Source organism: Oncorhynchus clarkii, chromosome 17, assembly GCF_045791955.1.
Source record: "Oncorhynchus clarkii lewisi isolate Uvic-CL-2024 chromosome 17, UVic_Ocla_1.0, whole genome shotgun sequence".
Lineage (NCBI taxonomy): Eukaryota > Metazoa > Chordata > Actinopteri > Salmoniformes > Salmonidae > Oncorhynchus > Oncorhynchus clarkii.
The window spans coordinates 78900761-78925472 of NC_092163.1; the positions used below are offsets into that span (position 1 = coordinate 78900761).

At 42.4% G+C, this 24712-nt stretch overlaps 1 protein-coding gene across 1 annotated transcript in view; it reads left to right on the top strand.

The window, feature by feature from the left end:
• The window catches only part of LOC139371456 (semaphorin-3D-like), a 122644-nt gene that overhangs the window by 1374 nt on the left and 96558 nt on the right, over window positions 1-24712 (top strand). The window lies entirely within an intron of this gene.

Consider the following 24712-nt stretch of genomic DNA (forward strand, 5'->3'; position numbering starts at 1 on the left):
ACTTTCAAAATCTTAGCTAGCAGTCATCATGAATCAAGTCGATATTATATTGGCAAATCCTTTTTAATCCTTGACATATGAAGATAAATAATGAAGAGAAATGATAGAGAAAACGTATCGGTGCTCATCGGCCATTGGACCTAAACATTAAACAACAAGTTGAAAATTGCAAATTCAACAATGAGTTGTTTGGAAGGAATCCTTGTCTATCACAAGCATTTCACTACACTCGTGATGTGATTTGATTTGAGCAATCGCTAGCTTGCTATTAAGTAACTAAAGAAAATATAAAAAATAATTAAAGACCAACAATAAAATAACAGTAACGAGGCTATATACGAGGTATTACGGTGCAGAGTCAATGTGGAGGCTATATAGAGGGTATTACGGTACAGAGTCAATGTGGAGGCTATATACAGGGTATTACGGTACAGAGTCAATGTGGAGGCTATATACGAGGTATTACGGTACAGAGTCAATGTGGAGGCTATATACAGGGTGTTACGGTACAGAGTCAATGTGGAGGCTATATACAGGGTGTTACGGTACAGAGTCAATGTGGAGGCTATATACAGGGTGTTACGGTACAGAGTCAATGTGGAGGCTATATACAGGGTATTACGGTACAGAGTCAATGTGGAGGCTATATACAGGGTGTTACGGTACAGAGTCAATGTGGAGGCTATATACAGGGTATTATGGTACAGAGTCAATGTGGAGGCTATATACAGGGTATTACGGTACAGAGTCAATATGGAGGTTATATACAGGGTGTTACGGTACAGAGTCAATGTGGAGGCTATATACAGGGTATTACGGTACAGAGTCAATGTGGAGGTTATATACAGGGTATTACGGTACAGAGTCAATGTGGAGACTATATACAGGGTATTACGGTACAGAGTCAATGTGGAGGCTATATACAGGGTGTTACGGTACAGAGTCAATGTGGAGGCTATATACAGGGTGTTACGGTACAGAGTCAATGTGGGGGCTGTATACAGGGTGTTACGGTACAGAGTCAATGTGGAGGCTATATACAGGGGGTACCAGTACGGAGTCAATGTGGAGATTATATACAGGGGGTACCGGTACAGAGTCAATGTGGAGGCTATATACAGGGGGTACCAGTACAGAGTCAATGTGGAGATTATATACAGGGGGTACCGGTACAGAGTCAATGTGGAGGCTATATACAGGGGGTACCGGTACAGAGTCAATGTGGAGGCTATATACAGGGGGTACCGGTACAGAGTCAATGTGGAGGCTATATACAGGGGGTACCGGTACAGAGTCAATGTGCCAGGGCACCGGTTAGTCGATGGAATTAAGGTAATAACCTCGGCAAAAAAAGAAATGTCCTCTCACTGTCAACTGCGTTTATTTTCAATAAACTTAACATGTGTAAATATTTGTATGAACATAACAAGATTTAACAACTGAGACATAAACTGAACAGGTTCCACAGACATGTGACTGACAGAAATGTAATAATGTGTCCCTGAGCAAAGGTGGGGGGGGGGGGGGGGGGGGTCAAAATCAAAAGTAACAGTCAGTATCTGGTGTGGCCACTAGCTGCATTAAGTACTGCAGTGCATCTCTTCCTCATGGACTGCACCAGATTTGCCAGTTCTTGCTGTGAGATGTTACCTCACTCTTCCACCAAGGCACCTGCAAGTTCCCGGGCATTTCTGGGGTGGAATGGCCCTAGCCCTCACCCTCCAATCCAACAGGTCCCAGACGTGCTCAATGGGATTGAGATCCGGGCTCGTCGCTGGCCATGGCAGAACACTGACATTCCTGTCTTGCAGGAAATCACGCACAGAACGAGCAGTATGGCTGGTGGTATTGTCATGCTGTATGGTCATGTCAGGATGAGCCTGCAGAAAGCAGCACGAATCCGACCATCACCCCTGGTATGACAAAACCGCTAATCGGTGAAGAGCACTTTTTGTCAGTCCTGTCTGGTCCAGCGACGGTGGGTTTGTGCCTATAGGCGACGTTGTTGCCGGTGATGTCTGGTGAGGACCTGCCTTACAACAGGCCTACAAGCCCTCAGTCCATTCTCTTTCAGCCTATTGTGGACAGTCTGAGCACTGATGGAGGGATTGTGCGTTCCTGGTGTAACTCGGGCAGTTGTTGCCATCCTGTACCTGTCCCGCAGGTGTGAGGTGGTGTAGGTGTACCGATCCTGTGCAGGTGGTGTTACATGTGGTTTGCCACTGTGAGGACGACCAGCTTTCCGTCCTGTCTCCCTCTAGCGCAGTCTTAGGCAGTACGGACATTGCAATTCATTGCCCTGGCCACATCTGCAGTCCTCATGCCTCCTCGCAGCATGACTAAGGCACGTTCACGCAGATGAGCAGGGACCCTGGGCATCTTTCTTTAGGTGTTTTTCAGAGTCAGTAGAAAGGCCTCTAAGTTTTCATAACTTTGACTTTAATTGCCTACCGTCTGTAAGCTGTTAGTGTCTTAACGACCGTTCCACAGGTGCATTGTTCATTAATTGTTTATGGTTCATTGAAGAAGCATGGGAAACAGTGTTTAAACCCTTTACAATGAAGAGCTGTGAAGTTATTTGGATTTTTACGAAATATCTTTGAAAGACGGGGTCCTGAAAAAGGGAAATTTCTATTTTTGCAAATGTAGATGTAGGTAAAGTGACTATGCATAGATAATAAACAAAGAGTAGCATCACATTAAAAATGGGGGTGAGGGTGAGAGGGGGTCAATGCAAATAGTCCAAAAGTATATCACTATATAACGCCCTGCCATATATCATCAATATATATAACTATATAATGCCCTGCCATATATCATCAATATATATAACTATATAATGCCCTGCCATATATCATCACTATATATGTAACTTTATTACGCCCTGCCATATATCATCAATATATAGTGCCTTGCGAAAGTATTCGGCCCCCTTGAACTTTGCGACCTTTTGCCACATTTCAGGCTTCAAACATAAAGATATAAAACTGTATTTTTTTGTGAAGAATCAACAACAAGTGGGACACAATCATGAAGTGGAACGACATTTATTGGATATTTCAAACTTTTTTAACAAATCAAAAACTGAAAAATTGGGCGTGCAAAATTATTCAGCCCCTTTACTTTCAGTGCAGCAAACTCTCTCCAGAAGTTCAGTAAAGATCTCTGAATGATCCAATGTTGACCTAAATGACTAATGATGATAAATACAATCCACCTGTGTGTAATCAAGTCTCCGTATAAATGCACCTGCACTGTGATAGTCTCAGAGGTCCGTTAAAAGCGCAGAGAGCATCATGAAGAACAAGGAACACACCAGGCAGGTCCGAGATACTGTTGTGAAGAAGTTTAAAGTCGGATTTGGATACAAAAAAGATTTCCCAAGCTTTAAACATCCAAAATGGAACTTTTTGGCAACAATGCAAAACGTTATGTTTGGCATAAAAGTAACACAGCTCATCACCCTGAACCACCATCCCCACTGTCAAACATGGTGGTGGCAGCATCATGGTTTGGGCCTGCTTTTCTTCAGCAGGGACAGGGAAGATGGTTAAAATTGATGGGAAGATGGATGGAGCCAAATACAGGACCATTCTGGAAGAAAACCTGATGGAGTCTGCAAAAGACCTGAGACTGGGACGGAGATTTGTCTTCCAACAAGACAATGATCCAAAACATAAAGCAAAATCTACAATGGAATGGTTCAAAAATAAACATATCTAGGTGTTAGAATGGCCAAGTCAAAGTCCAGACCTGAATCCAATCAAGAATCTGTGGAAAGAACTGAAAACTGCTGTTCACAAATGCTCTCCATTCAACCTCACTGAGCTCGAGCTGTTTTGCAAGGAGGAATGGGAAAAAATGTCAGTCTGGGGGGTTGAGGCTGGGTTCTGGTTGGTTCTGGTGGGTTCTGGTGCTGGGCCTTTAGTTTTAGATGGTTTATTATCAGAGTTAACTTGTGTTATGGTCAGCCAGGCACAGTGGGCGGCAGGCAGGGTTTGGACCTCTCATGGACATCTCATGGGCCTCTCATGGACATCTCATGGGCCTCTCATGGACATCTCATGGACCTCTCATGGACATCTCATGGGCCTCTCATGGACCTCTCATGGACCTCTCATGGACATCTCATGGGCCTCTCATGGACATCTCATGGACCTCTCATGGGATGAGGTTTCTGATCTTGGGAGAGAGAATACCTTATTTACATAAGTATTCAGACCCTTTGCTATGAGACTCGAAATTGAGCTCAGGTGCACCAAGACTCTTCCTAGAGCTGACCGCATGGCCAAACTGAGCAAAAGGGGGAGAAGGGCCTTAGTCAGGGAGGTGACCAAGAACCCGATGGCCTGACGGAAGCCACCCCTCAGTAAAATTCACATGACAGCCCTCTTGGAGTTTGCCAAAAGGCACCTAAAGACTCTCAGACCATATGAAGCAAGATTCTCTAGTCTGATGAAACCAAGATTCAACTCTTTGGACTGAATGCCCAGCATCACATCTGGAGGAAACCTGGCACCATCACTAGCATGGTGGTGGTAGCATCATGCTGTGGGGATGTTTTTCAGCAGCAAGGACATGGAGACTAGTCAGAATCGAGGAAAGACCACCCTAAGCACACGCAGGAGCTTCGGGACAAGTCTCTGAATGTCCTTGAGTTGCCCAGCCAGAGCCTGGACTTGAACCCGGTCGAACATCTGACAGATCTTGACAGGATTTGCAGAGACGAATGGGAGAAACTCACCAAATACGGGTGTGCCAAGCTTGCAGCGTCATACCAAAGAAGACTCGAGGCTGTAATCGCTGCCAAAGCTGCTTCAACAAAGAACTGAGTAAAGGGTCTGAATAAATGTGAAATTTCAGTTTTTATATTTTATAATTTTGCAAACATAAAAAAAAAAAAACTGTTTTTCCTTTGCCATTAAGGGGTTTTGTGTGCAGATTGATGAGGGAAAAAAACAATTTTATACATTTTAGAATAAGGTTGTAACCTTTTACTCTGAATTCAATGTAACTGCCAAAATAAAGGAAACACCAACATAAAGTGCCTTAATAGAGCATTGGGCGCAGCGCCAGAATATTCCAGAAGTGTTCAATTGGGTTGAGATCTGGCGACTGAGATGGCCATGGCATATGGTTTACATAGTTTTCCTGCTCATCAAAGCATTCAGTGACCACTCGTGCCCTGTGGATGGGGGCATTATCATCCTATGGGGGCATAGCCATGGTAGCCAAAATAATGGCCTGCCCAGCATGTTTATACATGACACTAAGCATGATGGAATGTGTTAATTGCTTAATTAACTCATGAACCACACCTGTGTGGAAGCACCTGCTTTCAATACACTTAGTATCCTCAAGTGACTCAAGTGTTTCCATTATTTGGGCAGTTAGCTGCTGTATGTTGTGCTCACTGACCCTCTGTCGCTCAGGTCCTACAATCAGAGTGCAACATTGTCTATAGAACGTATCGTATGACCTCTGCGGAAACATCAAGATAATAAGGACATGAGGTTGAGGCCCACACACTCTTAGAGCACATTGTGACATCAACATTGTCTATAGAGCGTATCGTGTGACCTCTGTGGAAACATCAAGATAATAAGCACATGAGGTTGAGGCCCACACACTCTTAGAGCACATTGTGACATCGGCAATTGTAAAAAGGGCTTTATAAATACATTTGATTGATCTTAGAAAAATGGGTTCCGAAAGGGTTCCAAAAAGGGTTCTTTGGTTGTCCCCATAGGAGAACCCTTTTTGTTTCCAGGTAGAACCCTTTTTGGTTCCGGGTAGAACCCTTTTTGGTCCCGGTTAGAACCCTTTTGTGTTCCATGTTGAACCGTCTGATGGGTTCTCCTATGGGGACAGCCAAAGAACCCTTTAAGGTAATAGATAGCACCTGTTTTTCTAAAAGTGTAGAAGTGAAATAGTGCTTACTGTTAAAACACTGCAGGACCATGGCTCTGTGGACTGAGATAGAAGACCGATACTGTGAAACACTGCTGGACCATGAGAGAAGACTGATACTGTGAAACACTGCTGGACCATGAGAGAAGACTGATACTGTGAAACACTGCTGGACCATGAGAGAAGACCGATACTGTGAAACACTGCTGGACCATGAGAGAAGACCGATACTGTGAAACACTGCTGGACCATGAGAGAAGACTGATACTGTGAAACACTGCTGGACCATGGCTCTGTGGACCGAGAGAGAAGACCGATACTGTGAAACACTGCAGGACCATGGCTCTGTGGACCGAGAGAGAAGACCGATACTGTGAAACACTGCAGGACCATGGCTCTGTGGACCGAGAGAGAAGACCGATACTGTGAAACACTGCAGGACCATGGCTCTGTGGACCGAGAGAGAAGACCGATACTGTGAAACACTGCAGGACCATGGCTCTGTGGACCGAGAGAGAAGACAGATACTTTAAAACACTGGGAATATGCTGCCGAGTGGTTTATAGTCCAGGCCAAGTCCTGGGCCCTTCTCATTGTTTCAAGATGAGTCAGGCGGGTACCATCCCTTATTATTGCAACCTGAGGGCACAGAGAGAGAGAGCGAGAGAAAGAGACAGAGAGAGAGAGAGTAGGAGAGAGAGAGAGAGAGAGAGAGAGAGTAGGAGAGAGAGAGAGAGAGAGAGAGAGACAGTCAGAGTCAGAGACCGAAAGAGAGAGAGGGGGGAGAGAGAACCAGAGAGACGAAGAGTTTCAAGTAGTCTCAAGTACCACAGGGTTCTGTCCTACGAGTAAAGTAAAGAAGTGTGTATCTTTCCTAAATATCTCAGCCATACATCTTGATTTAGAACAAGCCATTGTAACATCATTAAACCATTTTCTCCTGTGATGTACGTTGGTTTTCCCTAATGATTATTTACTAGGATCTCTCCCCTGGACTATAAACCAGCCGTGACAAGATGGCGCTGTACTGGATGGCGTTTTGCCAGCTCCGCCCATTCTTTGCCTTTTTGTGATTAGTTTGTCATTTATTTAAGTTTATTTTCTCAATGCATCCGCTATAATTTCTTACAATTTGACAATCAGATCGGAAGATACTTACCTCAATTCCCGAATTCAACTTCGACTCATCTGCCCTGGGCTCTCTCTCTGTAATTCCGACCCAATTTTCTGGCTACCCAAGAGGAAAAGCCGAAGTTACAGAGGCAAGAGAGGGGGGATCCTGGCAAGATTAAGGTGAAGGGAGAACCGTCCAGCTCTTCTCTCCTTTCTACTGGCCAAAATATAGTTGAAGTCAGAAGTTTACATACACCTTTAGCAAAATACATTTAAACTCAGTTTTTCACAATTCCTGACATTTAATCTGAGTAAATATTCCCTGTTTTAGGTCAGTTAGGATCACCACTTTATTTTAAGAATGTGAAATGTCAGAATAATAGTAGAGAGAATGATTTATTTCAGCTTTTTATTTCTTTCATCACATCCCCAGTGGGTCAGAAGTTAACATACACTCAATTAGTATTTGATAGCACTGCCATTAACTTGTTTAACTTGGGTCAAATGTTTTGGGTAGCCTTCCTCAAGCTTCCCACAATAGGTTGGGTGAATTTTGGCCCATTCCTCCTGACAGAGCTGGTGTAACTGAGTCAGGTTTGTAGGCCTCCTTGCTCGCACACGCTTTTTCAGTTCTGCCCACCAATCTTCCATAGGATTGAGGTCAGGGCTTTGTGGCCACTTCAATACCTTGACTTTGTTGTCCTTAAGCCATTTTGCAACAACTTTGGAAGTATGCTTGGGGTCATTGTCCATTTGGAAGACCCATTTGCAACCAAGCTTTCACTTCCTGACTGATGTCTTGAGATGTTGCTTCAATATATCCACATAATTTTCCTTTCCTCATGAAGCCGTCTATTTTGTGAAGTGCACCAGCCCTTTGCAGCAAAGCACCCCCACAACATGATGCTGCCACCCCCGTGCTTCACATTTGGGATGGTGTTCTTCGGCTTGCAAGCGTCCCCCTTTTTCCTCCAAACATAATGATGGTCATTATGGCCAAACAGTTATATTTTTGTTTCATCAGACCAGAAGACATTTCTCCAAAAAGTACGATCTTTGTCCCCATGTGCAGTTGCAAACCGTAGTCTGGCTTTTTTATGCCGGTTTTGGAGCAGTGGCTTCTTCCTTGCTGAGTGGCCTTTCAAGTTATGTCGATATAGGACTCGTTTTACTGTGGATGTAGATACTTTTGTACCTGTTTCCTCCAGCATCTTCACAAGATCCTTTGCTGTTGTTCTGGGATTGATTTGCAAGTTTTCGGACCGAAGTACGTTCATCTCTAGGAGACAGAACGTGTCTCCTTCCTGAGCGGTATGACGGCTGCATTGTCCCATGGTGGTTATACCTGCGTACTATTGCTTGTACAGATGAACGTGGTACCTTCAGGCGTTTGGAAATTGCTCCCAATGATGAACCAGACTTGTGGAGGTCTACAATTTGTTTTCTGAAGTTTTGGCTGATTTCTTTTGATTTTTTGATGTCAAGCAAAGGGGCACTGAGTTTGAAGGTAGGCCTTGAAATATATCCACAGGTACACCTCCAATTGACTCAACTGATGTCAATTAGCCTATCAGAAGCTTCTAAAGTCATGACATCATTTTCTGTAATTTTCTAAGCTCTTTAAAGGCACAGTCAACGTAGTGTATGTAAACTTCTGACCCACTGGAATTGTGATACAGTGAATGATAAGTGAAATAATCTGTCTGTAAACAATCGTTGGAAAAATGACTTGTGTCATGCACAAAGTAGATGTCCTAACCCGACTTGCCAAAACTATAGTTAGTTAACAAGAAATTTGTGGAGTGATTGAAAAAACGAAGTTTTAATGATTCCAACCTAAGTGTATGTAAACTTCCCACTTCAACTGTGTATTCACTTCATAGTAAAATGGATGACCTCCGAGGACTCTGGAAACTACAATATTCTCTGCTTTTCTCCAGTGCGGTCGAAGTGTCGACCCGTCGTTCACCCATCTTGGACCTGATGGTCGAATGCCGACCCTTTTCACCTCTCGAGGGAGTTTACAGGTGTTATAGAGACTTAGGTTAAGTTTAATAGAGGAAGGTACAATGTATAGTCCAATATGTACATGTGTATTGGTGAAGGGGGGTGATGGGGCAGTGTATACACTGTATAATAACAATCTGGTAGCAGCAGTTGTGATCTATGTGTAGCATGGATGTACTGTATATGTATGTGTGTGTGTGGTTGTGTGTGTGTGTTTGTCTGTGTGCAACCACGCATACACACACACACACACTGGTAGCCGTCAGTCTGACTCCACTGAACTAAATAAGGCAACAGGAGCAGTCAAACTGGGCACCGAGGAACAATGGCTAACGAAAATAAATGCATTCGTGTCAACCACATTGTCCTGCTACAATTCCAACAAATGTCTCCGGATGGGGAATCATAACGGAGTATTTTTGGAGCTCTCCAACCAAAACATGGCAGGATCAGACAGTCCTCAGCAACATGTAGTAATGTGTCAGTAAATGGGACAGTAGTACAGGTGTGGGAGCAGCTGCTGTCTGTGTTGTCCTGTTGTGGTGTTGTGATGTTATTGTGTAGTGTTGTAGTGTTCTGGTGTAGTGGTGGTGTGTTGTAGCGTTGTAAGGTAGGGGCGTAGTGTTGTGGTGTAATGTTGTGGTTTAGTGTTGTAGTGTAGTGTTATGGTCCTGGGTTGTAGTATTTAGCTATTTCTGGTATTTTATTAGGATCCCTATTAGTTGTTGCAAAAGCAGCAGCTACTCTTCCTGGGGTCCACACAGAACATAAAACATAATACAGAACACAGAACACAGAGCACATAATACAGAACACAGAACACAGAACACAGAATATGGCACATAATACAGAACACAGAACACAGAACATGGCACATAATACAGAACACAGAACATGGCACATAATACAGAACACAGAACACAGAACATGGCACATAATACAGAACACAGAACACAGAACATGGCACATAATACAGAACACAGAACACAGAACATGGCACATAATACAGAACACAGAACATGAAGAACTACATACATTTTTAAAAAGGCACACGTAGCCTACATATCAACACATACACACAAACTATCTAGGTCAAATAGGGGAGAGGCGTTGTCCCGCGAGGTGGTGCTTTGTCTGTTTTTTAAAACCAGGTTTGCTGTTTATTTAAGCAATATGAGATGGAAGGAAGTCCCATGCAATAATGGCTCTATATAATACTGTATGTTTTCTTGAATTTGTTCTGGATTTGGGGACTGTGAAAAGACCCCTGGTGGCATGTATGGTGGGGTAAGTGTGTGTGTCAGAGCTGTGTGTAAGTTGACTATGCAAACAATTTGGGATTTTCAACACATTGTTTCTTATAAAAATAGCTGTGGTGGTTGATGCGTATATGGTTGAATCATTAGCATACATGGACACACATGCTTTGTTTAATGCCAGCGGCAGGTCATTGATAAAAATATAAACTAGTAGAGGGCCTAGGGAGCTGCCCTGCGGTACACCACACTTTACATGTTTGACATTAGAGATGCTTCCACTAAAGAAAAACCCTTTGAGTTCTATTAGATGGATAGCTCTGAATCCGCGATATGGCAGAGGTTGAAAAGCCATAGCACTTAAGTTTTTTCAACAACAGGTTATTGTCAATAATATCAAAGGCTGCACTGAAATCTAACAGGTACAGCTCCCACAATCATCTTATTATCAATTTATTTCAACCAATCATCAGTCATTTGTGTCAGTTCAGTACATGTTGAGTCCCCTTCTCTATAAGCATGCTGGAAGTCTGTTGTTATTTTGTTTACAGAGAAATAGCATTGTATTTGGTCAAACACCATTTTTTTCCAACAGTTTGCTAAGAGCTGGTAGCAAGCTGATTGGTCTGCTGTTAGAACCAGTAAAGGCCGCTTTACCACTCTTGGGTAGCGGAATGACTTTGGCTTCTCTCCAGGCCTGAGGACAAAGACTTTCCTCTAGGCTCAGATTACAAATATGACAGATTGGAGTGGCTATAGAGTCAGCCACCATCCTCAGTAGCTTTCCATCTAAGTTGTCAATGCCAGGAGGTTTGTCATTATTGATCATTAACAATCATTTTTCCACCTCTCCCACACTAACTTTACAAAATTCATACTTGTACTGCTTTTCTTTCATTATTTGTTTTTTTTATACATTAATATAGTCCAATAATGTCGTGGGCATTTCCTGCCTAAGTTTGCCCACTTTGCCAATGAAATAATCATTGAAATATTTGGCAACATCAAATGGTTTTGTGATGAATAAACCATCTGATTCGATGAAAGATGGACTTGAATTTGTCTTTCTGCCTTTCATTTCATTTAAATTACTCCAAGTTTTTTTCCCATCATTCTTTATATCATTGATCTTGGCTTCATAATACAGTTTCTTCTTCTTGTTGTTGAGTTTAGTCACATCATTTCTCAGTTTGCAGTAAGTCAGGCAGTCAGATGTGCAGCCAGACTTATTAGCCACTCCTTTTGCCCCATCTCTTTCAGCCAATACAGTTCTTCAATTCCTCATCAATCCATGGAGCCTCAACAGTTCTAACAGTCAGTTTCTTAACAGGTGCATGTTTATCAATAATTGGAAGAATCAATTTCATAAATTCATCAAGTGCAGCGTCTGGATGCTCCTCATTAATCACTTCCGACCAGCGTCTGGATGCTCCTCATTAATCACATCAGACCAGCGTCTGGATGCTCCTCATTAGTCACATCAGACCAGCGTCTGGATGCTCCTCATTAATCACATCAGACCAGTGTCTGGATGCTCCTCATTAATCACATCAGACCAGAGTCTGGATGCTCCTCATTAGTCACATCAGACCAGAGTCTGGATGCTCCTCATTAATCACATCAGACCAGTGTCTGGATGCTCCTCATTAATCACATCAGACCAGAGTCTGGATGATCCTCATTAGTCACATCAGACCAGAGTCTGGATGCTCCTCATTAATCACATCAGACCAGTGTCTGGATGCTCCTCATTAGTCACATCAGACCAGAGTCTGGATGCTCCTCATTAATCACATCAGACCAGCGTCTGGATGCTCCTCATTAATCACATCAGACCAGAGTCTGGATGCTCCTCATTAGTCACATCAGACCAGCGTCTGGATGCTCCTCATTAATCACATCAGACCAGCGTCTGGGTGCTCCTCATTAATCACATCAGACCAGAGTCTGGATGCTCCTCATTAGTCACATCAGACCAGAGTCTGGATGCTCCTCATTAGTCACATCAGACCAGAGTCTGGATGCTCCTCATTAATCACATCAGACCAGCGTCTGGATGCTCCTCATTAATCACATCAGACCAGAGTCTGGATGCTCCTCATTAGTCACATCAGACCACCAAATATTTTTAACATCATCCACATAAGAGTCACAGCTTAATCTTTTGTATGATCTCTTATACACTATTTTAGGCCCAGCTGTTGTAACTTTGTCTTTCCTGGATATAGCCACTATACTGTGATCAATGCATCCAATGGGTTCAGATACAGGTTTAGAACTAAGTTCTACAGTATTAGTAAAAATGTGATCGATACATGTGGATGATCTTGTTCCTGTAGTGTTTGTAAACACCCTGGTAGGTTGATTAATAACCTGATCCAGATTACAGACACTGGTTACAGTGGGAAGCTTCCTCTTGAGTGGACAGCTTGATGAAAACCAGTCAATATTCAGGTTGCCAAGAAAGTAGACCTCTCTGTTTACATCACATACACTATCAAGCATTTCACACATATTATTTAGATACTGACTGTTAGCACTTGGTGGTCTATAGCAATACCCCAAAAGAAAAGGCTTTAGAGGTGCCAAGTGAACCTGCAACCACAACACTTCAATAACAAGATAAGATCTTCTCTAAGCATTACAGGGACGTGGCTCTGAATATATACAGCAACACCTCCCCCATGAGCATTCCTGTCTCTTCTATAGATGTTATATCCTTGTATTGCTACTGATGTATCATCAAATTAATGATCTAAGTGAGTCTCAGAAATGGCTAATATATGAATGTTATCTGATGTTAGCAAGTTATTGATTTCATGAACCTTGTTTCTAAGGCTAAATATATGGGCTATTTTCAGCCCTTTCCTGGTTAGCTTATCAGAGGTAGACGTATAATTTAAAAGAGCAGACAAAGCAAGAGAAAAAAAATATACATTCAGCAGTCCATTAATCAATTGGTGTGTCTGTGTGTGTGTGTGTGTGTGTGTACTCCTGCCTGCTTTGGTCTTTTGTCATGGTAGCTAGCAACGTATGTTAGGCTGTTACTCCTTGCACTTCCAGACAGGACAGGTCTGGACCTGTTGTGGTGTAGTGGTGTTGTACGGCATTGAGATTATATGGGATATTCTGTGTTGTACTGCATTGAGAAGCTTTGTGATGTTCTGTGTTGTACTGCATTGAGATGTCTTACGTAGTGAAGTCACTTCCACTTCCTCTCCCCATGTCTTCCTGGGGTTGGCGCCAGACCCCAGCTTCACCAGACTAGTGGAAGGAAGCTCACCGGTCGCTGCTTGGCAGGATGACTGCATTATTGTTGACTTACTCTGAGCTGACAAGGTAAAAATCTGTCGTTCTACCCCTGAACAAGGCAGTTAACCTACTGTTCCTAGGCCGTCATTGTAAGTAAGAATTTGTTCCTAACTGACTTGCCAAGTTATTAAATAAAGGTTTTAAAAAATCACAGTATTTCATTTGGTATTCCAGGGACATTCAATCCCTGAGAGAGAAAGCTTTATTTAAGGATGTCTAATTTCTGCACAAAGACATTAATTGAAAGAGCGAGAGAGACCCCACTACATTGTTCCCATTCATTCCTGCTTCCTATTTCTAACTAAGTACTCCTTTCCATTGTCCATGACTTAACACCCTCTCTCTGATGCTTGGTAGCCTATCTTCACAGAGCCATGTGGGAATCATAAGATAGCAGTGTTTGTCTGTAGGCTGGGTAATCTATCGAGTTGTCTGTCTAAACTGAAATGAGCTGCTGTAAGGCATAGCGCTCACTGTAGATACGGTGTGTGATGAGAGCTAGGGTATGCTGCTGTTACAACTCAGAAATTGTATGACGGGTTTGATTTGGTTCTCTCCAAAAAAAAATATTTTCCTCTGGGGGTTGAGACCTCTCGTTGTTTGGATTTGAAAATCCAACCGTAGTAATGGAAGGGGGGCGACGTTCTGTGTGGCTGTTGTTGGACTGAGAAAGAAACAGAAGCCAACCCAGTATAAAGCACAGACCTCTTCATTATTGACACATTGTGGCGACAACATCAAAGACCCGTTACAGACTATGAAGTCAGCCAGACTAGAATACAACAGCCAACCACAAAGCATTGCAGCGGATGTGATTCAGGAACTCTGAGGAACACAAGACAATGTAGGAGTGGCTTCGGGTCAAGTCTCAGAATGCCCTTGAATGGCCCAGCCAGACCCCGAACTTGAACCCGTCGAACATCTCTGGAGAGACCTGAAAATAGCTGTGCAGTGACGCACCCCATCCAACCTGACAGACCTTGAGAGGATACATTTTTTTTAACCTTTTATTTAAAGTCAGTTTTAAGAACAAATTCTTATTTACAATGACGGTGTGTGCCAAGCTTGTAGCGTCATAGCCAAGAAGACCCGAGACTGTAATTGCTACCAAAGGTGCTTCAACAAAGTACAGAGTAAAGAGTCTGAACGTAAATGTAATATTCCCATTTAAAAAATACGTATTTGCAAAACTTTCTACAAACCTGTTTTTTTGCTTTGTCATTATGGGGTATTGTGATGTCATTATGGGGTATTGTGATGTCATTATGGGGTATTGTGATGTCATTATGGGGTATTGTGTGTTGATTGATGAAAAAAAAACACCCATTTAATTCATTTTAGAACAAGGCTGTAACGTAACAAAATGTGGAAGAAGTCAAGAGGTCTGATCACTTTCAAAATGCACTGAAGGATTTCAAGAGGGTCTGTCTGTATACAGTAACAGAGAGGGGTCTTTCTTCTCTCTCTCTCTCCCTATATATCTATCTATATGTATGTCTAGCTCTCTCTTTCTTCTCTCTCTCTCTCTCTCTCGATCCTTCTCTGAACTTAATGAATTGAGATCAGATTTACTTTTCATTATTTCTGTGAATTGGTGAAATGTCTTTCACGTGTGAAATGGTGAAGTATGCCTCCAGAGTGGCACAGTGGTCTAAGGCACTGCATCGCAGTGCTTGAGGTGTCATTACAAACCCGGGTTCGATCCCAGGTTGTGTCACAGCACGGCCGTGACTGGGAGACCTATGAGGCAGCGCACAATTGGTCCAGCGTCGTCCAGGTTATGGGGAGGGTTTGGCCGGCCACTATGTCCTTGTCCCCTTGCGCTCTAGCGACTCCTTGTGGCAGGCCGGGCACATGCATGCTTACTTCAGTTGAACGGTGTTTCATCGGAAACATTGGTGCGACTGTCTTCTGGGTTAAATGAGCAGGGTTGTGTATCGGAGGATGCATGGCTCTCAACCTTCGAGTCCATAGGGGAGTTGCAGCGATGGGACAAGACTGTAACTACCAATTGGGGAGAAAAAAGTACAATAAATAATTATTTTATAAAGTTGTGAAGTATCTTTCACGTGTGAAATGGTGAAGTGTGTACCGTAGAAATTAATGAAATGAAGTCGGAAGTTTACATACAGGTTGGCGTCATTAAAACTTGTTTTTCAACCACAATACAAATTTCTTGTTAACAAACTACAGTCTTTCCAACAATTATTTACAGTTCCAGTGGGTCACTGTGTCATGATTGTCTTGGCTTGAGAAGCTTCTGATTGACACCATTTGAGTCAATTGGAAGTGTACCTGTGGATGTATTTCAAGGTCTACCTTCAAACCCAGTGCCTCTTTGCTTGACATCATTGGAAAATCAAAAGAAATCTGCCAAGATCTCAGAGGAAAAATTGTAGACCTCCACAAGTCTGGTTCAATTTACAAACACCTGAAGTTACCACGTTCACCTGTATAAACAATAGTATGCATGTCACGTTCTGACCTTAGTTCTTTTGTTATGTCTTTGTTTTAGTATGGTGAGGGCATATGGTGGGTTGTCTATGTTAGGTTTTCTATGATTTTCTATTTCTGTGTTTGGCCTGGTATGGTTCTCAATCAGAGGCAGCCGTCAATCATTGTCCCTGATTGAGAATCATACTTAGGTAGCCTTTTTCCACCTGTGTTTTGTGGGTGTTTATTTTCCGTGTTTGTGTTCGTGCCACACGGGACTGTTTCGGTTTGATTACTTCACATTTATTGTTTTGTTCAGTGTTCAGTACCTTACCTAAAAAACATGAACACTGCGCTTTGGTCCTCCTCTCCTTCTTCCACCGACGACAGCCGTTACAATGCAAGTATAAACACCATGGGACCACGCAGCCGCCATACCGCTCAGGAAGGAGACACGTTCTGTCTGCCACAAGTACTTAGGTGCGAAAAGTGCAAATCAATCCCAGAACAACAGCAAAGAACCTTGTGAAGATGCTGGAGGAAACCGGTATAAAAGTATCTATATCCACAGTAAAACGAGTCCTATATCGACATAACCTGAAAGGCCGCTCAGCAAGGAAGAAGCCACTGCTACAAAACCGCCATTAAAAAAGCCTGACTACGGTTTGCAACTGCACATGGGGACAAGGATCATACTTTTTGAAGAAATGTCTTCTGGTCTGATGAAACAAAAATAAAACTGTTTGGCCATAATGAACATCATTATGTTTGGAGGAAAAAGGGGTACGCTTGCAAGCCGAAGAACACCATCCCAACCGTGAAGCACGGGGGTGACAGCATCATGTTGTGGGGTTGCTTTGCTGCAGGAGGGACTGGTGCACTTCACAAAGTAGATGGCATCATGAGGAAAGGAAAATTATGTGGATAAATTGAAGCAACATCTCAAGACATCAGTTAAAGCTTGGTCGCAAATGGGTCTTCCAAATGGACAATGATCCCAAGCATACTTCCAAAGTTGTGGCAAAATGGCTTAAGGACAACAAAGTCAAGGTACTAGAGTGGCCATCACAAAGCTCTGACCTCAATCCTATAGAGAATTTGTGGGCAGAACTGAAAAAGCGTGTGCGAGCAAGGAGGCCTACAAACCTGACTCAGTTACACCAACTCTGTCAGGAGGAATGGGCCAATATTCACCCAACTTATTGTGGGAAGCTTGTGGAAGGCTACCCAAAACGTTTGACCCAAGTAAACTATTTACAGGCAATACTACCAAATGCTAATTGAGTGTATATAAACTTCTGACCCACTGGGGATGTGATGAAAGAAATACAAGCTTAAATAAATAATTCTTTCTACTATTATTCTGACATTTCACATTCTTAAAATAAGGTGGTGATCCTAACTGACCTAAGACAGGGAATTTTTACTAGGATTAAATGTCAGGAATTGTGAAGAACTGAGTTTAAAGGTATTTGGCTAAAGGTGTATGTAAACTTCCGACTTCAACTGTACTTTTCAATATAATTTTTTTCCCTTACTGTAGCTTTACTGTAGCTTTACTGTAGCTTTACTGTTTTACTGTAGCTCCACTGTAGCTTTACTGTAGATTTACTGTAGCTCCACTGTACTTTACTGTTTTACTGTAGCTCCACTGTAGCTTTACTGTAGATTTACTGTAGCTCCACTGTACTTTACTGTTTTACTGTAGCTCCACTGTAGCTTTACTGTAGCTACACTGTAGCTTTACTGTAACTTTACTGTAGCTCCACTGTAGCTTTACTGTAGCTCCACTGTAGCTTTACTGTTTTACTGTAGCTCCACTGTAGCTTTACTGTAGCTCCACTGTAGCTTTACTGTAACTTTACTGTAGCTCCACTGTAGCTTTACTGTAGCTCCACTGTAGCTTTACTGTTTTACTGTAGCTCCACTGTAGCTTTACTGTAGCTCCACTGTAGCTTTACTGTAACTTTACTGTAGCTCCACTGTAGCTTTACTGTAGCTCCACTGTAGCTTTACTGTTTTACTGTAGCTCCACTGTAGCTTTACTGTAGCTCCACTGTAGCTTTACTGTAACTTTACTGTAGCTCCACTGTACTTTACTGTAGCTTTACTGTATCTGTACTGTAGCTCCACTGTAGCTTTACTGTAGCTCCACTGTAGCTTTACTGTAGCTTTACTGTGGCTCCAGAAACCTAATTATAAGGCAAAGTACTTTCCCAGAGTTATCCAAAGCATTTCCAGAGAGCGATTTGCTTGTCCTTAACTGAAAGCCCTGGTGTTTGAGGGGTAGAGAAGGGTTAGAGAGGGGACTTTATACACCATAGTGTGGTCAATCAGAATTGTGTCTGTGTGTGTGTGTGTGTGTGTGTGTGTGACATAGATCAACCATATTGACAGAGGGTAATAACATGTGGTTCATTGAGGGACTGTTGTTCTCTGTTGATTTGAGGTGCTCTAAACTAGTGGCAGATAGGGGATCAGTTCCTTATAATAACAGATGATTGAGATTACCCTAGATTGTAAATCTTTGAAGGCCCCCTGCTGATCCTTGCTGTGTTTCAAGATGAAGATAAAGCTACAGAGACTCAGGCTGCAGAATTCAACAAGCGATACCATACGGGCCAAAGCCATACTTTAACTCGATAGATTTACAAGGGTCAGATCTGTGCTGTGAGAAAATTACAGGGCCTCCGGCCTGGGTTGGTCCTGACACAAAAGGATTTACACACGGACACCTAATCTTAAACAGATCGCGTGAAGAATGTAAAATGATGAGTCCACAGCTAGTCATCGTTTTTGTCAGGGCTATTCATTAAGGGCCTTGTGCCTTTGTTTTTTGAAGGAGACAGATCAGACAGACGATGCTATGAGACTGGCATTAATCAAATCAAATGTTATTGGTCACGTACACATGGTCAGCAGATGTTAATGTGTGAGTGTAGCGAAATGCTTGTGCTTCTAACTCCGACAGTGCAGTAATATCTAACATATCTAAGTAATCTAACAATTCCACAACAACTACTTAATACACACAAATCTAAAGGGATGGAATAAGAATATATAGATGTAAATATAGGGATGGGCCATGACCGACCGGCATAGAAGAGATGCACTTAGATTGCACACAGGTGGACTTTATTGGACTGTGTGACTTCTGAAGGTATTTGGTTGCAGCAGTTCTTATTTAGGGGCTTCACACCACTTCTACGTTTTTATTTTCTTAAACAAATATTTTTTTTTCATTTCACTTCACCAATTTGGACTATTTTGTGTGTGTCCATTACATGAAATCCACATAAAAAATCTATTTAAATTACAGGTTGTAATGCCACATAACAGGAAAAACGCCTAGGGGGATGAATACTTTTACAAGGTACTGTATCTTGAAATCAACATGAATAAAATGCTAATGAATTAAAATTACTTAAAAATCATACATTGTGATTTTCTGGATTTTTGTTTTAGATTTCCGTCTCTCACGGTTGAAGTGTACCTATGATAAAAATTACAGACCTCTACATGCCATGTAAGTAGGAAAACCTGCAAAATCGGCAGTGTATCAAATACTTGTTCTCCCCACTGTATATGCAATCATTTATGACTTGCAGAACCCTTCTTTGGTGCCTTTAAAGACTCGATGGGAAAAGGATTTGGGGGAGGAACTTGGGGAAGACGCCTGGGAATCTGTGTTGCGCAGGGTGCACTCGTCCTCTTTTAGCACTAGACACAGCCTCATTCAATTCAAGGTGGTTCACCGTATCCACTGGTCGGGGGCCAAACTTGGAAGAATATTCTCTGATTTTGATCCTATCTGTGTCAGATGTAAAATGGAACCAGTCACACTGTTGCATATGTTTTGGGGCTGTCATTAACTTTCAGGTTTCTGGGAATTAATATTTAAATGTTTCTCTGATATATATGACACTGTTATAGATCCGTCTCCCCTTACAGCCCTTTTTGGAGTACTGCCCATGGGTACCCCCCTATCAAGAATCCAGTCGGACACTGTTGCTTATACAACTCTTTTAGCTAGACGGCTAATACTACAGAACTGGAAGATGGCAGCTCCCCCATCTTATAAATATTGGGTGAAAAACTAGAAAAAATGTAATTAAATTCACGTGGGAACCCCAAACTGTTTTATGAGGCTTGGGCTCCATTCCGGTCTTACTTTAAACAGTCCATCCTCTGATGGCATTCCAATTAAAACCAAAACAAGTCTGTATTTGACCCCCCCTGTGACTTAAGGGTTGGAGGAGCATTTATTTGTGTTTTTTCTGTGGGGGGGGGGGGGGCATTAAGGTCCATGTGCTTATTGATTGTGACCTACGGATGCCTTGTTCATCTTGCCCGGTCAGAGACTAAAGTGTGAGCTTGTTTTTCCCAGTTATTTAAATTTTAACATTTTGTTCACCCGTACATAAAATGATTATTATTCATTTTTTTTATTTTAAAGCATTGTAAACGTTTTATTTTTTGTCCAGTGGATGGTCGGCCTGTGGCCATGACTCTCTGTGAGTGGTTGCATTTCTCCACCCTTATCCCTTGACTGTTTACAGGAACAATGGTGAGGTGTTTGCTCTGTCCCTGTACAATGGATTGCCCTTTAACCTTTGTAGCCTTCTGCCTGGTGTGTTTAACTTGTCTAAAGTTTGGTATCTTTAAAGCTATTTTTTTTAAATGTATTATTTGTATTTTTTCTAGTTGAGTATATTATTTATATTGCTTTGTGTTGTCTTGTCTGTGTGTGTAAAACTTAATAAACAGAGTTTTCAAAGAAAGATGCAACCTAGATGACTACTGCTGGAGAAAATCATTCCCATTGATGTTTTCACATCCACGTAAAGCGATCAGGATTCCATAGAAAGGAAGTCACTACCTAAACCAAAACAAGTTGAACCACCAGCCTACTCGGGTCAGTTGTAACTGACAGGCAGAGCTTAAGGTTAGGGCTGTACGTCTTAAAAACTCTTCTAAAGGGAGATGACATGCACCTGTAATGTTTAAAGAAACATACCAAAAACCCACAGGAACAAGTTAGATACCAGACAGCTGTGTCTACGTTCTGTACACCTGGACCCAATTAAATATCAATTAATAAAACATCTCTCGCCCGATACTTTCCCTATATGAATCATGCTAGTACAGTAACCTATGGTAACGTCAGTACAGTAACCGATGGTAACATCAGTACAGTAACCGATGGTAACGTCAGTACAGTAACCTACGGTAAACTCAGTACAGTAACCTATGGTAACATCAGTACAGTAACCTCAGTACAGTAGCCTATGGTAACCTCAGTACAGTAGCCTATGGTATCCTCAGTACAGTAGCCTATGGTAACCTCAGTACAGTAGCCTATGGTAACATCAGTACAGTAGCCTATGGTAACCTCAGTACAGTAGCCTATGGTAACATCAGTACAGTAGCCTATGGTAACCTCAGTACAGTAGCCTATGGTAACATCAGTACAGTAGCCTATGGTAACATCAGTACAGTAGCCTATGGTAACATCAGTACAGTAGCCTATGGTAACCTCAGTACAGTAGCCTATGGTAACGTCAGTACAGTAGCCTATGGTAACCTCAGTACAGTAGCCTATGGTAACGTCAGTACAGTAACCTATGGTAACGTCAGTACAGTAGTCTATGGTAACGTCAGTACAGTAGCCTATGGTAACCTCAGTACAGTAGCCTAAGGTAACCTCAGTACAATAGCCTATGGTAACATCAGTACAGTAGCCTATGGTAACCTCAGTACAGTAGCCTATGGTAACCTCAGTACAGTAGCCTATGGTAACGTCAGTACAGTAGCCTATGGTAACCTCAGTACAGTAGCCTATGGTAACATCAGTACAGTAGCCTATGGTAACATCAGTACAGTAGCCTATGGTAACATCAGTACAGTAACCTATGGTAACCTCAGTACAGTAGCCTATGGTAACCTCAGTACAGTAGCCTATGGTAATCTCAGTACAGTAGCCTATGGTAACCTCAGTTCAGTAGCCTATGGTAACCTCAGTACAGTAGCCTATGGTAACATCAGTACAGTAACCTATGGTAACCTCAGTACAGTAGCCTATGGTAACCTCAGTACAGTAGCCTATGGTAATCTCAGTACAGTAGCCTATGGTAACCTCAGTTCAGTAGCCTATGGTAACCTCAGTACAGTAGCCTATGGTAACATCAGTACAGTAGCCTATGGTAACATCAGTACAGTAGCCTATGGTAACCTCATTACAGTAGCCTATGGTAACCTCAGTACAGTAACCTATGGTAACCTCAGTACAGTAGCCTATGGTAACCTCAGTACAGTAGCCTATGCTTCAGAGGGGGGGAGGGGCAGGTAGCCTAAACACACTCACTGGTAAAGATTTTCAACTTGCAGGCAGATGCTGGAATACATTTCTGAGTGACATATTGAGGCTTTGCATAGGCGCTTTGTTGATTTTTTTTTTGTTGGAACATAAAATAACGTTTTTAACCGGTTCCCATGCTGTGAAAATAACGGTTCTGTTCTGTAACAGTATGGATCACTTTCGGTCCCATTTCCATCTGTTCCTTGAAAATGTTTTTAATTTTCTGGTTTTTGTTGACTTTGAGACTGGTGTTTTGCGGGTACTAATTAATGAAGTTGCCAGTTGAAGATTTGAGAGGTGTCTGTTTCTCAAACTAGACACTAATGTATTTGTCCTCTTGCTCAGTTGTGCACCGGGGGCCTCCCACTCCTCTTTCTATTCTGGTTAGATCCAGTTTGTGCTGTTCTGTGAATGGAGTAGTACACAGCGTTGTACGTGATCTTCAGTTTCTTGGCAATTTCTCTCATGGAATAGACTTCATTTCACAGAACAAGAATAGACTGACGAGTTTCAGAAGAAAGTTCTTTGCTTCTGGACATTTTGAGCCTGTAATCAAACCCACAAATGCTGATGTTCCAGATACTGAACAAGTCTAAAGTTTTATAAAGCCAGTTTTATAGCTTCTTTAATCGGGACAATAGTTTTCAGCTGTGCTAACATAATTGCAGAAAGGGTTTTCTAATGATCAATTAGCCTTTTAAAATGATAAACTTGAATTATCTAACACAACGTGCCATTGGAATACAGGACTGATGGTTGCTGATAATGGGCCACTGTACATATGTAGATATTCCATAAAAAATCAGCCGTTTCCAGCTACAATAGTCATTTACAACATTAACAATGTCTACACTTAATTTCTGATCAATTTGATGTTAATTTAATGGACCAAAAATGTGCTTTTCTTTCAAAAACAAGGACATTTCTAAGTGACCCCAAACTTTTGAACGGTAGTGTATATAAAACACAGGAAAATATAATTTTGGACTGCGCAGGACACTAAAAATATTTGAATTGAGAGAAACCCATTTGAAAGTCTCTTAGTTTAGTTGGTACACTATTTGCTATGTGTTTTTTTGGTCAGCAAATTGCTGGCGAGTTGGGTTCCATTGTTGCCAGATAGAGCTGTCGTTTAGACCTGGTCTCTAAGCCTGTTGTGTTAATCTAAGCCAGGGAGAGTGATTGACAGCTGCCCAGGGTAGCGGCCCTGAAGGCATCTCTTCTCCATTGTTAGACTGGTCCCAGATCTGTCTGTGATGTATAGCCTGCTCCTATGGACCAGGCTAGGATGATGCCAAGGAGAGACAGGATAGGGTGTTCCCCCAGTCACTGCCTAACACCCAGAGTAGAATCGCTCAGTGACACTGACAGTTTGTCTATGGACTCTGTTCAAAAGCATGTCACTCTTGGCTGCCGCTGTCACCTCCCTGCTGGGTTCAAATAGTATCTGTTTTATTTCAAACCCACTGAGAGTCTGTCTGGAATGCCAGTATGGGTGGGGCTTGCTCTTTTGGAACTATCTCTTTTCCATTGGTTTCATTCCATTGGTTCCATTCCATTGGTTCTATTCCATTGGTTCCAATCCATTGGTTCCATTCCATTGGTTCTATTCCATTGGTTCCATTCCATTGGTTCCATTCCATTGGTTCCAATCCCCCAGGCAGGAAAACTCAATCAAGCGGAGCTAATGACGTGTTTGAGGCAAAAACAAATAGTATTTGAACCCCAGGTTGGTCTGCACAGTATAGGCAAGGCTCTGTCCTAATGCCTGTCATTGTGTCAGTGGATTGGGAATGTGGATGGGTGGGGGACACTGCTCATTGAGAGAGAGAGAAAGTTCCAGAACAGAGTTTTCCATTAGAGATGCATGTCTTACACCCAGTCCCTGAGCTCTTTGTCTGGGCTGAATGGCAGGTCTGAAAGGGCAGAGGGGCTTGTTTCTTGGCTGGTTAGAGACAGTCTCTCTCTCTCTCTATCTCTCTCTCTCTCTCTCTCTCTCTCTCTCTCTCTCTCTCTCTCTCTCTTTTTTTTCTTTCTTTCTTTCTTTCTTCAGGGGTCCCGTCCCAAATTGTACCCTATTCCTTTGTACCATATTCACTACTGACCAGGGCCTATATAGGGCACTATGTAGGGAACGAGGTGCCTTTTGGGACACAAGCCTATGTTGCTGGGTCTTTTCATGACTCACTAAGGCGTCTAATGAGAGGCCCTGCTTTTCTTTCACTTGGTGTCAATCCAGAGGCCTCTGCCCTGTCTGCTGTAAAAGGCATTACAGTATAACTGGTAACACACACACACACACACACACACACACACACACACA